Here is a 14,107-nt window from a genome sequence, read left to right as displayed (position 1 = left end):
CAAAAAAAAAGATACTTAAAATTTAAGCCATTGCAAATCTTAAAGAGAAATATCCAGTCAGAATTTTCAGGAAGTAGTTTAAATAATAGAGGTACAGCTGTGCCTTCTTTTTTTGTCAGTTTATTTATGCCATTTAAAATATTTTTTATCTATAACTTGGAAGGAAAATCAAGTGGAGAAGAATATTTGTACTCTTCTTTAAGCAAAAATGATATCTCTCTTCAGTTCAAAATTGTTACATTAGAAATAGATGACTGCTCCAAAGGCTATTCAGTACTTCATTGAAAAGCTGAGGTTATACATGCAATATCTTTTATTGTACATGTGTATTCAATACACATTAGCCGTATTATTACCTGGGCATGAATAAGAAACATTAAAAAACATTTTTAAAACAAAAATAGGCACTGCCAAAACCTGAACATGTATTCTGAACTCTCTTGCTATAGGGGAGTCACTTGAACTTCCATTTTCTGTTATGAAAGCACATATTTTACAACTGGTCTGACTGTAATTGAAGGGTCCTTGAGCTTAGTGGGTGCTTAATACACCTCTCTTGGTCTGTGCTCCCATGGATCTCTGCGGTGGAGCAGGCGTTGAATCAGCTCAGGCAACCACAAGGGTTTAGGTTGGGAAAGCAGGGTGGGGGGTGTGCTGGGATGAGGAGCCAGTGTGTGAGCAAAAGGGAAGAGGCTTGAAATTCCTGGGGAAGCGGCAAGTAATGCCTGACTGGTCTTTTCTACCCCAGAGCATCAGAGCTATGTAGTGGAAAATAAGTCTGAAGAAGAAGAAGAATGAAAAAAAAAAAAGCAAAACAAACCAAAACAGAATGTGGAGGCTTAAAATGACATGCAAGACGTACTGGACTGAATACATGGCATATTATTCAGCCTCAAAAAGGAATGAGATTCTGATACATACACAGCATGGAGATATGCTGAAGATATTAAGCTAAGTGGAATAAACCAGACCCAGAAGGACAGCTATCGTGTGGCTCCATTTATATGAGGGACCTGGAATGATCAAATGCATAGAGACAGAGAAGAGAATGGAAATTTTCAGGGGCTGGGAGGAGGGAGGGATGAGTACAGGAAAGTGGGGAAGGCTACACAATAAAATGGATGCACTTATTGCCATGGAATGCACACTGACAAATGATATATTGTATGTTATATATATATACACACACACATATATATTTCTGTATGTTATACTATGATAAAAGCTTAAAGAAAAAGTACTGGATTGAATTTTGTAAGCAGTGAGAGGCACTGAAGGTTCTGGTGAATGGCAGGATAAGACCAAATGGAACCTTTGTTTTTGTTTGTTTTTTTCTGAATGTCATCTTTAAAATTAAACTCCTGATTTTTTTTTTCTTAAACTTTGTACTTCTGTTGACAAGCTATGTTTGAGACCATTTTTGTTGCCATTATATAGGAAGATTAGTATTCAGTCTCTGCAATTTCTTGAGAAAACTAACAGGGTTGATGGATGCAAGTTTCTCATGGAGAATGTATAGTTGACAGTGAAATTGGGACAGCAAGTCAATGAGCCAGAGCTGGTACTCCATATTTGAAAGACTTCTTGGCAAACCCAAAGACATTCTGATGTGCCTATGTGCTTCTAGGAAGCTTGAGTTGGATAAAGCACTGAGGCCTAATGCTGAAAGTTATCAGCCTGGAATTAATGAAAAATGTGAGACCAGCCCTTAGGTTTGAGAGTAGTTTTGTACACTAAATTGATGTTGTGTTCTTTTACATTCTCTGGCAAATATATTCTCATTGTGTGCTCAGAGGAAATGATTAAAAAAATCATTAAAATACTTCTTTTTCTCTCTTCTTCATTGGAAGAGGCCACAAGTGTCTGCCTTTTCAATTTGAACCAAACCCTCTTCTGCATTCTAATAGTGGGTCTAAGTGCCGATGTGTGGTTCAAAGACTTGCGGGATTTTACACCATGAGATTTGCAAAGGAGGTGGGTCACTTATCATCATTTCTGACCTCCTTGTTTTAGAGACAGAGAAGCTGGGGCCCGGAGAGTCATCATTTATCCTTTCCTCTTTCCATCAGTTTTCCTGGCAGTTAGAACACGTTTAGGCTGGGCAAAGAGAGACGTGCCAGGTACACCAGGTTGAGGGAAGTCCTCCTGGGTGATAGGAGAGCTAAGGAGAGGATGGAGCATGGAAGGTTGCCTGGGAGAAGGCAGGTCATGGGGGAAGCCACCTCCATCTGTCTTTATAGATGGAACCACGGAGTTGGAGCTCAAGTCTCAAGAGCTTTGTTTGGGCTGATGGGGATTTTGCAATGAGCCTGGCATCAGCTTGATGTAGAACTTAAAACTTTTTTTTTAATCACTTCAAATTTATATTTATTTTCATTTGTTTATTTTTTCTTTCTTTCTTTTTTTTCCCAATTATTTTTATTAGTTGGAGGCTAATTACTTTACAATATTGTCGTGGTTTTTGCCATACATTGGCATGAATCAGCCATGGATTTACATGTGTTCCCCATCCTGAACCCCCCTCCCACCTCCCTCCCCATCCCATCCCTCTGGGTCATCCCAGAGTACCGGCCCCGAGCACTTGTCTCATGCATCCAACCTGGACTGATGATCTGTTTCACACTTGATAGTATACATGTTTCAATGCTGTTCTCTCAGATCACCCCACCCTTGCCTTCTCCTATAGAGTCCAAAAGTCTGTTCTATACACCTGCGTCTCTTTTTCTGTCTTGCATATAGGGTTATCGTTAACCATCTTTCTAAATTCCATATATATGCGTTAGTATACTGTATTGGTGTTTTTCTTTCTGGCTTACTTCACTCTGTATAATGTGCTCCAGTTTCATCCACCTCATTAGAACTGATTCAAATGAATTCTTTTTAATGGCTGAGTAATATTCCATGGTATATATGTACCACAGCTTCCTTATCCATTCCTCTGCTGATGGGCATCTAGGTTGCTTCCCTGTCCTGGCTATTATAAACAGTGCTGCGATGAACATTGGGGTGCACGTGTCTCTTTCAGATCTGGTTTCCTCAGTGTGTATGCCCAGGAGTGGGATTGCTGGGTCATATGGCAGTTCTATTTCCAGTTTTTTAAGGAATCTCCACACTGTTCTCCGTAATGGCTGTACTAGTTTGCATTCCCACCAGCAGTGTAAGAGGGTTCCCTTTTCTCCACACCCTCTCCAGCATTTATTTCTTGTAGACTTTAGGATAGCAGCCATCCTGACTGGTGTGTAATGGTGCCTCATTGAGGTTTTGATTTGCGTTTCTCTGATAATAAGTGATGTTGAGCATCTTTTCATGTGTTTGTTAGCCATCTGTATGTCTTCTTTGGAGAAATGTCTGTTTAGTTCTTTAGCCCATTTTTTGATTGGGTCATTTATTTTTCTGGAATTGAGCTTCAGGAGTTGTTGTATATTTTTGAGATTAATCCTTTGTCTGTTTCTTCATTTGCTATTATTTTCTCCCATTCTGAAGGCTGTCTTTTCACCTTGCTTATAGTTTCCTTTGTTGTGCAAAAACTTTTAAGTTTAATTAGGTCCCATTTATTTATTTTTGCTTTTATTTCCAATATTCTGGGAGGTGGGTCATAGAGGATCTTGCTGTGATTTATGTCGGAGAGTGTTTTTTATGTTAACTTGAAATATAACTTTAGTTGTTTTTATAAAATTGAAGTATCGTTGAGTTACAACATCATGTTGACTTCTGGTGTACAGTGGAGTGACTCAGTGATAACATGTATATATGTTCTTTTTAATTTTATTTTCCATTATGGTTTACCTCAGGATATTGAATATAGTTCCCTGTGCTATCCAGAAGGACCTTGTCATTTATCCATTCTGTATGTGATCCCTTGCATTTGATGTAGACCTTTGAAGTTACATCTGGGGTCATATTTGGCTCCATCCTTTACTAACTCTATGATCTTGTGCAAGTTATTTCTGTTAACCTCAGTTTTCTCTTTTGTGAAAGAGCAGTGGCATCTCCTTCATGGAGGTGGTATGAGGATAAATGAGGCGATGCTTGCAAGCAAAGAGCAAGTGATCAGAAAGAGTGGCTGTTACTACCTGGTCGGGGGAATGATCAGGTGTAATCCCACTGGGAGGCCTTTCTGACTCCCCCTCTCCCTTGCCATCGACAGACACCCAGGCCCCTCTTTATGGAGCCCTTGTCTCGTGGGGCTGTTCTTCACTTACGTGTCTGTCTGCCCCACAATACCACTGTTCCTATAGATTAGGAAAGGCGTTCTATTCCTCTTTATGTCCTCAGCATTTAGCACAGGGTTTGGCAAATAATAGCTCAACTACTGTTGGACTACTGGTCGGATGGATGAATAAGAGAATGACTTTATTTGACCTATCCTGCAACAACCGAAAGTGCATGAGCTGTTGACCCCCTGAAGGTGGCATGTGGCGAGCAGCTGGTATGTCAGAGTGAAGAGGGACCTCGATTTTGGGGGCCTTTTCCCAGATGACAAATCAGGAGGTGATTTTTTTCCTTTGTAAAACTTATTTCTAAAATTCATAAAAAGGGATTTGGAGAGAGCACAAAGTTTTTGGAATGCAATTAAACAATATAAAGAACCTTTAAAATGTTTGTAACCTTTGATCCAACAATTTTACTTTTGAAATTATTTCCTAAGGTAATAATTGAAAGGTTCAGAAAGAACTTTTTGCACAAAGTTGTTCAGAGAGGCATTATTTAGAACAGCAGAAAATTGAAAAAGAAAAAAAAAAAGAGCCAACTATTTTTCTTTGATGATTAAGTTATTTAATCATCAAAGGAGTATGATTCAGTATATTTTGGTATAAGCATATATTGAAATAAGATGTAGCCATTAAAAATGATGTTGAATATTGTAATAGCATGGACAATGCAGGTATATAGGTAAAATTAGTGACATATGCAAATTTAAGATATGTGTTGAAATATTTCCAATAATCATATACAGATGTGAGTTGGATCATAAAGAAGGCTTGAGCACTGAAGAATTGATGCTTTTGAACTGTGGTGCTGGAAAAGGCTCTTGAGAGTCCCATGGACTGCAGGGAGATCAAACCAGTCAATCCTAAAGGAAATCCACCCTGAATATTCATTGGAAGGACTGATGCTGAAGCTGAAACTCCAGTACTTTGGCCACCTGATGCAAAGAACTGACTCATTGGAAAAGACCCTGAAGCTGGGAAAGATTTAAGGCAGAGTGAGAAGGGAATGGCAGAGGGTGAGATGGATAGATAGCATCACTGACTCGACATGAATCTGAGCAAACTCCAGGAGATAGTGGAATACAGAGGAGCCTAGGGTGCTGCAGTCCATGGGGTCGCAAATAGTTGGACTTGACTCAGCAACTGAATAACAATAGCAACATAGAAATAAAATAAATGCCCACATAGCAATAATTGCTTCCGTACTGTAATAATACTGGGTGATTACTTTCTCCATATTTTTCTATGCTTTTAAGAAATATTTATTACTTTTATAATAATAAAACAAAACCCTTAAAAAATTTAGTTTCCATAATCCATTTAAAGGCAGACACTGGGCACCGTTTTCAACATGATTTTCAGGAGGAAATAGCCTTTAACAGCCCCGCTGCCATCTCCTCCCAGGAGCAGAAGTCGGTGGAGCGACGCATCTGAAGTGACACAATGGCTCCTGCCAACAGGGGCATGTCTGATAACTCTGATATCTCCTCTTGGAACCAGACACAAAATACCAGGGAAAAGGTGCTCGGGAGATGAGGACAAGAGTTCTGAAAGGGAGGGCCAAAAAGATGGATTGAGAAAAGGATGTAGAAAACAAGCCGTTAGGATGAAAGAGGGACGGTGGTATAGGAATGGGGCAAATGTGAAGAAATAGAAAAGACAGACAGCTGGTGTTTTGGGGGGATATGAAGAAAGCCCTCGATTAGTCCTTTATCCAATTAGGCTGGTGATGGACAGGGAAGCCTGGCATGCTGCAGTCCATGGGGTCGCAGAGTCGGACACTGAGCGACTGAACTGCACTGAGTCCTTTGTATTGCCTGGGGTTCCATATTTTCTGGTAAAATAATAGATTGATAGGTGCTTTACTTTATTTCCTTATTTTTATATAGCAATAGTAGCATTAGGCAACAAATAAGTGGGCATATCCACCTGACTTCTGTCTCTAGGAGGCATTTGTATTCAAATTGGAAACACGAGCAATTTTTCCTCCCATGCATCTCTGTCACCTTGAGCGGCTGGCTCATACTGAGCTGGGACTCTCGGCTCTGGGTGATGGACTGTCGTGTGACTCTTGTCTACCCACAAACACTTTGTTTTCCTAAATACAGTATCCTCTGAAAGTTACCCTGGTGCTTATGGCCGAGGACTGAGGGATAGGATTCAGAAATGCGTGCCATGTTTTATTCTGAGACCTTTCAGAGATGACTTGGAGGGATCGCTTTTTCTTGCTGTGAACCAATCCATAAAATGGGAATGCCTTGCTAACATTTGTCACTGGCTGGCATTTACAAAGGTGTCTGTGAGAGGAACTTGATAGAGGACGGGAGACAAAAAGAAAAGAAGGAAAGAAGCGAGGAAGGAAATAGCTGAGTGTAGGGGAAAGAAAGTTGCTTTCGACTTCAAGCACCTGTGGGCTGGCAGTTTAACTCACTTACTTAATGACCTGGTAAAATCACTTAATTTTTATGAGTCTGTTTCCTCATCTCTAAATGGAGATAGTCATACTGAATGCAGGGGCTGTGATGAAGACCCCATGACATTATATGTGTAGACACATAACACATATTAGGTGGTCATCTATGTGACTCCTGTTCCATTACTGACTGCCTCCCTTATGCCAAGAATTATGCTAAGTGATTTCCAGGGCCCCTGCCTAGTAATTTAGACAGACAACTCCCATTATTTCCTCCGAACGCAATAAAGTTGTTTTGAGTATATCCTGATAAGTAATTGCTTCCTTAATGATACTCTAGTGGAATACAATATGGAAACCTCTGAAGGTTCTTATGCTTGAAACTAATTTTTAAGTACAAGTGCTTACAATTAGTCTTGCCTCGGCGTGATTTGTAGCATACCAAAAAGCCCTGGGTTTCTAAATATAGAAATCAAATACCTTGAATCCTCTGAAAGCCGAATCAGAAAACCTTACACAAAAAGAGGATATGCTAGCGCTAGTCTTCAACATAATTTCGTATAATGGCCTAGGGAACACTGGCTGTTCAGTTAAGAAGTGTTTTAGAAAGGGAAGTGTTTGATTTGTATTGATAATATATATACATTATATATATTTAATATGTGATGTGTATATGTTCATGTGCTCACTCGTGTCCGACTCTTTGTGACCTGCTGGACCATAGCCTGCCAGGCTTCTCTGCCCGTGGAATTTTCCAGGCAAGAATACTGGAACAGCCATTTCCTCCTCCAGAGGATCTTCCTGACCCAGGCAGGGATTGAACCTACGTCTCTTGTGTCTCCTGCCTCAGCAGGCGGATTCTTTACCACTGCACCACCTGAGATGGCCTTAACGTGTGTATAATGTATGTGTGTGTTAAGTCGCTCGGTTGTGTCCGACCCTTTGTGACCCTATGGACTGAAGCCCATCAGGTTTCTCTGTCCATGGTATTGTCCAGGCAAGAATACTGGAGTGGGTTGCCATGCCCTCCTTTAGGAAATCTTCCTGACCCAGGGATTGAACCTGGGTCTCCTGCATTGCAGGTGGACTCCTTACCATCTGAGCCACCAGGGAAGCCCATATAGACATATAATGTACATATAATATATAATAACTGACCCCTAACCATGCCCGCAACCCCCGATACCCATCATAGCATACAAGAAAATTTCTTGGAAAAACAAACTCAGTAATTTAAAAAAAGCCCAAACCTTGTGGATAGTAATGCTTGGATGATGGAGTACTTTGCCAAGCTGGTGGCTAAAAATTTCCCACGCAAATAGAAAAGGAAGAAAATATGACTATTCATTGAGATTCCTGGGATTCTATGTTCGAGTCCTGTGATAAAGGAGCTTTTGGGAACTGCACCTGCTTTTGACTTTGCTAAACAATTCTTAGACATCATGTCTTTTTAATCCTCACAAAGTCTCAGGCAGTATTTTTTTCAGTAATTGAAAAAAATGGGCCATGGAAAGGTTAATTGATTTGGTTAATCAACAAGCCAGAATTAGAGCCAAAGTTATACTTGGGGCCTCAGTTTGCTAACACAGAAAATGGGTGTGATCACATTTACTCTGGACCAGCAGCATGAGCATCACTTGGGAGCTTGTTAGTGATGGGACCCCTGGAGCTCATCCTAGACACTATGGATCAGAGACTCAGGGTGAAATGCAGCAACCTGGGGCTTCCCAGCTAACTCAGTGTGAAGAATCTGCCTGCCAAACAGGAGACACAGGAGACCGGCGTTTGATCCCTGGGTGGGAAAGATGCCCTGGAGGAGGAAATGGCAACCCACTCCAGGATTCTTGCCTGGGAAATCCCAGGGACAGAGGAGCCTGGTGGGCTACAGTCCATGGGGTTGCAAAGAGTCAGACTTAGAGACAAAACAGCATCAGCAGTATATTGACAAGCCCTCCAGGTGATTTTGAGCCCTCCCCCACTCCCTGCCTACTTGAGAACTACTAGGTCTGTTTCATTTGCGCTGACTTCTTTCCTTGTGACTATTTGGTAGACCCAGTGGTCTTCTGCTCTATAATGCAATCCACAGACTAGATGCTCTAGAGTGTTGACTTCTGTTTTGCTCTTCTCATTTATCCTCTGCCTCTGGTAAGATTGAGAAACTCTCTATATCACAAGATCCTTTGCAGAAAATTGGGTAAACACAATCAAAATATTTGAGAAGACATAAAAGGATTAGGGAAAATTTTGCTGATGGGACATTTGGAATAAATGTGTAATTGTCATTTTGAATGGATCATGAAACTTAGAGAAAGTAATAATGCGTCAGATTGATTTTTAATATTTCAGAGATACTTGAAGTCTTTGAAAAGTGAGAAAGATGGGAAGACATAAATTGTCATTAGCTCACATTGCTGCCATGCTTTTAACTGTAAAGTATTTATGTATCTGTTATTTTATGTTAGTCTTATTATGAATATTTCAGGCTGGTAGATAGGCAAGAGATTGTCTTCAGTGACCAGATGTGGAAACTGACGCTCAGTGAAACTAGACTAATTTCTGAATTTTACCCTTGAGAAAATTGATGTTAACAGGATGCTACATCTCTTAACCATGTAGGCTATAGCCTTTCCTCTATGGACTTCACTGCCTGTACATTATGTCTTTTAGGTAGCATAGATGATAATTTATATTTCAGTTTCACCTTGTGCCAATTAGTGTAAATAATTTTACAACTCACCTGCTATTCTTTGATAAGTTTCACATATACAAAATTAGAGATATACTCTGGGTTCTTGTACATATCAAAATAAGCCATCAGAGGTAAAACACAAACTGAAGATTCTTTATTCACTCACTCAACAAATGTTTATTGAGGTTTTACTCTGCTCTCAGTGCTGGGTTGAATCTCTGTGTTTACAGTCATCAGCACAGCCAACCTCCACTGGATTTGTTATTGTCATTTTATTATCTCTAATTACGTGGCTTTTATTAATGCATGAAGTGCTGTGAAGTAGGCCTGTTCAGCCTCCTTCCCTCCTTGGGATCATCCTGGAGACACCTCTGAGGACTGGCTTTAAAGCCACAGGTCCCCAGAGAGCCTCAGTCATACAGGATAGTCAGCAGTGGCTTGGACGTACAAAGCATCATGTGAACTACTGCCCAAATCAACATCTGGCTAAACATGGAGTTTACCTCAGGGCCATGTGGAGGTGTTTCTTCAATGAGAAATGGAAGGATGTATCTCTTAGTAGAGATGCAACTGTCATGTTAGGGGAAAACACTATATACATTAAGAAGCTTGCCTCATAGTGGAACTTCCTAAGAAACGAAGATTTGATAAACAATAGTCATTCATTTATTTAGCAATTTTTTTTTTTTTGAGATGCTATCCTAGTGTTGGGCAGATGGGCAAGTTCATTGTCTTTCTGCAGCTTGTTTTCTAGATAAGAAAAGGAATAAATAAGTAATACACTGCAGGGTTATATATAATAAATAAGTAATGCACTGCACATGACTGTCTGTGAGAGGGGAGGGTGCCTCATTTAGACGGGGTGTCGGGGGAGGCCTCCTGGAGGAGGGGAGATCGGGAACGCAGTACAGGAGCAGCCCAGGCTGACAGCCAAGGAAGAACATTCCAGGGAAAGAATTCTCGATGCAGAGCTACCAGAAGGGAATGGACTTGGGCAAGGTGGCTCAAGAATGTCCTAGCATATGTACATTGTTCTGGGCAGTGTAAGGATGGGCAACTCTGTTGAAAGATGGGCGTAAAAAAAATATTTGGTCTTGACCTTCAAGGAGAGTGTGTAGCATGGAGCATAGGATCAGAGCAATGAAAGATGAGGCTGTGTCCTGTCTTTAAATGTTCTAAGGAATTTGGAGGAAGCGAACATCAGTGAAGGATTCGGGAAGGGGATCATAACAGAGGAAGGGGATTAGATTGGTGGGCAGAAGGAAAGGGAAGGAGACCTGTCTAAAGGGGTCGAGAGCTGGAGACTATACCTAGGAGACGACTGGAGAAGGTGGCTCGTTGTAGAGTGTTGTGGTGTCAGGGAAGTGCGCCCAGGGCCTGGGGTCAGGCTGCCAGCTTGGGCTCCCAGCTCCACCCTTTACTAGTGGTGCAGCTGTGGGCCTTGTGTGTCTCACTCTCCTCATCTGTCAAGTAAGCGTTGTAACCGTGTCTAAGTGTTCTGGTCGTCTATTTCTACGTGGCGATCTTCACCTGAACGTGGTGACCTAACACATGAGTTTATTATTCCCTCTCACAGTTTTGTGGACCGCTGGGATCTGCTGAGCAGTCCTGCATGGGGATTCTCACGCAGTCACAGTCAGACCTAGGCTGGGGCAGGAGTCAAGTGAAGGCTCCATGGAGCTGAGTGTGCGTGATAGTGTCTTCACTTGGATGTCTGGCACCTGGGCTGGGATGGATGCAGCAGTTGATGGCTCTCCCTGGACCACTTTCTGTGACCAGCTTGGGTTTCTTCCGTGCATGGCAGTTCTCTGGGGACTCAAACTTCTTCCCTGACAGCTAACTTCCCCAGAGCAAGGCGGGAAATGGAAAAATTCATGACGTCATTTCCAGTGCACTGTATTGGTCAAAACAGTCACATGCCAATTAGATGAAAGGGGACAAAGACCCCCACCTCTCAATGGGAAGAATATCAAAAGAATTTGTAGCCATCTTTCATCCACCACATTGTTTTATGGATTGTGGTGAGGAGTGAATAGGTTAGTAGAGAGCATTCAGCAAAGTGATGGCGATAAGAGAGGGTCTTGAACACCAGGCAGGAGATTTGATAGGTCAATGCCCATGGAGTGGCAGGGTCATCAGAAATCCTTGTGTTGGGATGGTGGGAGAGGAGGGGTTGGAGAGAAAACTCACTCCCTAGTTTGTGTGTGCTTAAAATGAAGACTTCGTTCCGCTGGATTTTTTTGTTTGTTTGTTTTTTGTTTTTTTGCTAGATTTTCTTATAGGCAGTTGATAGCTCTTGCTCAACTACTTGATTCATTCATTCATTTGACCTTGGTGATCATTCAAATGTTCAGAGTGCTAGGTGAATAGGATACAGTCCTTGCCAATGAGGGAGCGAAATTTCAAACCAATGTGTGTCTGTGTGTTAGTTGCTCAGTCATGTGACTCTTAGTGACCCCATGAACTGTAGCCCAGCAGCGTCCTCTGTCTAGGCAAAAATACTGGAGTGGGTTGCCTTTCTCTTCCCCAGGGGATATTCCCACTCTCTGACTCAGGGGTCGAACCTGGGTTTTCTGCATTGTACATGGATTCTTTACCATCTGTGCCACCAGGGAAACCCCTTTCAAACCGATAGTCACCAATAATTAACTATTTATGATTGTTCTAAGGGCCCCAGGAGATCATAATGGGAGACCTAGCCAAGCCTTTGCAGATAACATTCAACCCGAAACAAGAAGGATAAGGAGGAATTGCCAGGTAAGAGCCCTGGGAGGAAGGCCCAGCACTGGTTCAGGCAGGAAGTGGAGCAGAGCTCAGAGAACTCAGAAACCTGACTGGCAGCACTTGTGGTTGATGCAGTAGGTTGCAGAGGCCAGGGGCAGGAGCGAGAGTTGGCGAGGTGGGTAGAGCTCCATCGTGCAGGCCGTCAGAGGCTAGTTCAGGACTGCAGATTTTATCCTAAGGGTAATGGGGTTCACAGGAATGGTGGTATTTGAAGAGTTCCCAAAATTGCAAAGTCTTTTTTCCTGAAGAAGAAGGAAAAAAATATCTTAAAGAGATGGGAGATGGTGTTGAGGGATGAACTTGGCTGGTTTCACTTGAACAAACAAATCACCGGTTGCCATTTATCCCCAATCAGCAATAATCCCAGCATGCTCACCCGGGGTCAGTCTGGACAAAAGCTGCCCACTCTGCTCCTTTCCACATTTGTCAGCCTGTAATAGCATCCTTATCTTAGGAAATCTCTAGATTGCTCCCCAACATAAACTGTTTGCTGGGCAGCCAGGGTCAGCCATGCCTGCTAAACTCACAGACTGACCCAGGTGCCCTGTTTGAACAGCCGGGGGGTCCAGCGGAATTGAAGTGGCCAGCCTGAGGCAGTGATGTTTACTGATACAGGCTTGGGTCTGGGACTGTAATTTCCCCGCACCCGTGAAAACCACCTGCAGTAACCAGTTCATGGGCTGAATTGGCCAAGCAATGCAGGTAGCCGAATTCCTTCCCTCCCACTGACCTCAAAGAATCAGACCATTTAAAACAAGCTCCATTCATGCAAGGAGCAGGATTTCTCATAGAGTGGGTGGGCAGTGTAGAAGTTTAGTAGGTAAACTTCTGTAATTATCTGCTAGAGAAGGTTTAACAGCTTTGAATATTGCCAGTGAGAAGTTTGGGCTGAAAAAAAACTCTTCCTTGCCCAAAGGGGTTAAAAATGTGAAGCCTGTTTCTTTGTGTTTCTTTTCTTTTGTTAATGGGAACTGACGTCCCCTACAATCAAATGGGACTGAGTCTAATCATATTCTCCATGACAGAAGAAATTAAGGTCTGTGGTAGAAGACATTATAATCCTGACAGAATTTTCATGCTCTCCAAAAGCCCAAATTACTCTGTTTACTAAAATCACATGTTGGCGGATCTTTGTTTTAATGCTCTGATTTGGGGGCCTGCTAATTTCCATTTTAGGGGGAGCAGGGAGGCTTCAGTGTTGTCAGTAGCCTCCCATCATTTATCTTTCGATGTGCTTGAGCAGACGAGTGGCTGCAGCCTTTGACTAGAAAATCTCCCCCATGCTGGATAACTTCAGGGTTTGGGCTGGCCAAAGGCAGTAGTGAGAACTGACTCATTTTATTTTTCTCTAAGGCTCAGCATGGTTTCTTCCTTCTCAAATCATCTGTTTGGGATCTTCCATCAGTTAAGCTGTTCAGAATTTATTAATAGTCTGTAGAGTACCTGGTCTCCAACCCCATACTCCCCCAGCACTCCCCCCCCAAATATATATATATATATTCTGATAATGGATGCTGTGATTGTATGAACTACTTTTCAATGACTGTATCCAAAGAAAAAGTAGTCACTGTAACTACATTATTTGGTTACACATGTATGAGGGTGATATTAAAAACATCGAATGTGACCAAAGTGGGCAGTGTACTTGATCACGGTGCATTCCTATGTAAACAACTGGCATAGCAGCGGTCAGAGATGGACTGGTACATGGTTAACAGCTGACTCTGTCCCCACAAAACTTTGTAACTAAGTCTCGACACATAGTGAATGTTGATTTCTGGAATGTAAATACTCCTACCACATTCAACTTCAAGCCACCAGTATAATGTCAACGGGCTTGCAGAATTTCTGCAAATTTAACAGTCTGTTCTTAAAAAAGTCAACATACACCAGTTCTGGTACAGCACTGTCTGAAGCAGGTACATACCAGTTTAATAGTATCTGTGCACACATATACACAGATACATATACATCCGAGAGATCCTTTTCTCCCTCCAAAAAAATGTGAAG

The 14,107-nt window shown here is 42.0% G+C and overlaps 1 protein-coding gene across 2 annotated transcripts in view; it reads left to right on the top strand.

Annotated features, from left to right (window-relative positions):
* Window positions 1-14,107, top strand: part of PPARGC1A (PPARG coactivator 1 alpha) — a 690,475-nt gene that overhangs the window by 120,484 nt on the left and 555,884 nt on the right. Inside the window, exon 1 of one of the 2 annotated variants that reach the window (XM_065907305.1) lies at window positions 12,014-12,070. The exons of the other annotated variant lie outside the window; for it this stretch is intronic. The gene's annotated coding sequence lies outside the window, so the exon portion shown is untranslated. Of the gene's footprint in view, window positions 1-12,013; window positions 12,071-14,107 lie in introns of those variants that run through there. 2 annotated transcript variants of the gene reach the window in all.

The sequence above is a fragment of the Muntiacus reevesi genome, chromosome 16 (genome assembly GCF_963930625.1).
Source record: "Muntiacus reevesi chromosome 16, mMunRee1.1, whole genome shotgun sequence".
NCBI classification, from domain to species: Eukaryota; Metazoa; Chordata; class Mammalia; order Artiodactyla; family Cervidae; genus Muntiacus; species Muntiacus reevesi.
The sequence above is the reverse complement of the archived record's forward strand: the minus strand, read 5'-3'. Positions and strand labels throughout refer to the sequence as shown.